At 38.8% G+C, this 2,131-nt stretch overlaps 1 protein-coding gene across 7 annotated transcripts in view; it reads left to right on the plus strand.

Moving 5' to 3' along the window:
* The window catches only part of SHQ1 (SHQ1, H/ACA ribonucleoprotein assembly factor), a 90,285-nt gene that overhangs the window by 35,253 nt on the left and 52,901 nt on the right, over positions 1–2,131 (plus strand). The window lies entirely within an intron of this gene.

A 2,131-nucleotide genomic window follows, 5' to 3' on the forward strand; every position in this document is an offset into this window, starting at 1 on the left:
GTATGGTCTGAGTCATCTCAGCAGTCATTGTTATATGGTCATGGCAAGACATACTGGATGGTGACCAAATTTGTTAAACAGGTTAATGGGGAGCTCCTAAGTCCAAAGTTGAATAAGTACTAACTTAGTTTTATCAGTGACCAATTATGGCTTCATGCTGTGGAAAGCTTCAAATAATGTGGTATATGTCATAAAATGTTCATGTGGGAAAGAACGAAACCTCCACTTTTTCCATGTCGTCATAATGCTCTGTCTTTGCTTTTGCATAGGCAGAATCAGGCCATTTCAAGTAATAACCAAGTACTGCTATGTAAACTGAACATGTGTAATAGAGGGATCCTATACCGACATGTTTTTTCTTTTAAATTGAGGAATAAAAACCTGACTGAACTAGGTACTTGTAGCCTTGCTTTGTTTCACGGTGCAGGGCTGTCGTCTTTTTAATGGCTGTCAGTAAATCTTGCAGCACCAGCACTCTTATTATGAATCCTCTTTCTACTCCAGTTTTTCCCATAACCATGCAGACTTTCAAAACTGCTTTCATTTTCAGAACTGCTTTGCTTCAGGTGTACAGCGATACACACCCATGATTATATTTTGCATTGTTAAAGTTACTTAAAACCCTGCTATGTATGGTGGATAGTTGCATTCAGAAAAGCAGTATGGTCCACATTACAGGGGTTTTTTTTCCTTTGGAGAAGTAACAGTTATTAACGGATTACTTTTCATTGCATGTATGGGAACTGCAGCTGCAAATCATGTACAGTTCTGTCTAGAATTCACTATATTTAAACGTGGGCTAGTGCCAAAAAAGTACTGCTAGTCCAAGTTATCATTCACTGGATAAGGGTCAGACAGTGAACTTCAAAGGGGAAAGTACTGAACATCCTTTCCATTTAACTCCATTGAGTGATGTCAGGAGAGGCATAGAGTTCAGGTAAAACGATGGCATTCATGTTTCAAGGCTCAGCAACTGACAGCCTGTCCGAGTCTACAGTTGTTCTGGTGGGACAAGTTGTGGCTGTTTTAAAGAATTAATACTTTTCCCCCACTTCCAGTGCTGGACCAGAGGCCCACAGAAAGAAGAAAAAACATCTTCTGTGCAGTGAAAATGTGGTTCTACTATTTTTGTATTTCCTGAAATAGGAACGAGAAGTCTATTGTTGTTATGTCACAAGGGGCCAACCAAGAACAGGGTCTAATTGTGCTAGGCACTGTACGAAGTAACCATCGTAGTAACTGTAAAAGTACAGCCTAAACAGACAAGACAGACAAAGGGTGTAGGGGAAGAGGATATTATCATGTAAGCAAAGTGGATAATGCGATGGCTTGTGAACATCACACATCTAGTACGTGCTATTAAATGTTTTTAGGTAAGGTTTAGGAAAGGTTTTGGTAAATTGATAGGCAGGAAAGAGGCCCATAAGACTATAGCGAGGGGAGGAGGGATGGTGGAGGAGTAAAGCTGATGACATAGCGATAGTAGCAGCAAACAGCCAGCCAGAGTAGCAGAGAAAATGTCCAGTCAAAGCTATAGGAAATATACTGGTAACAAAATTATCAGTGCCCTGCAATTCCTGCTTAAACTGCAGACTTCGGTCTCTGGCAGAATCCTATATGCTGGATTGCCAATAGCTATAGCTAAGTAATCCATAGCCAATAGCTATAGCTAAGTAATCCATATTACATTTCCAGTTAATAAAAATGATCATACCACATCTCAAGATAACATTTGCACAAAATAATTTATTGTTATCGTAAATTTAAAATAACCCCAATTTTATGCCTTGAACATATTTGTATGCTAGCAGATAGAATGGATGGCTGCATACATTTAAAATATCAATAAAGTTGTCTTCCCTATACGAGCCATTTCACAGCAGTATATGCCTTGTACTTTTAGAAGTGAACTAAAAGAATTAGGTGCCTTCTGCAAATTTCTTTCATGACTACATCTATAATATGTTTAGGACAATAACTGTTCCTGCATGATGTGGTACTTGATGAACATTATCAACCAAAGAGTGTAGACTTGAGTGCTGAACCTCTAACCAGCAACATTTCCCTAAATAGCGTCTAATTTGTACAGGGTAGTTTAGTGGGTTTAGGGTATCAAATGGTAAAAGGAATG

The sequence above is a fragment of the Alligator sinensis genome, unplaced genomic scaffold, assembly GCF_000455745.1.
Source record: "Alligator sinensis unplaced genomic scaffold, ASM45574v1 scaffold121_1, whole genome shotgun sequence".
Taxonomy (NCBI): Eukaryota; Metazoa; Chordata; order Crocodylia; family Alligatoridae; genus Alligator; species Alligator sinensis.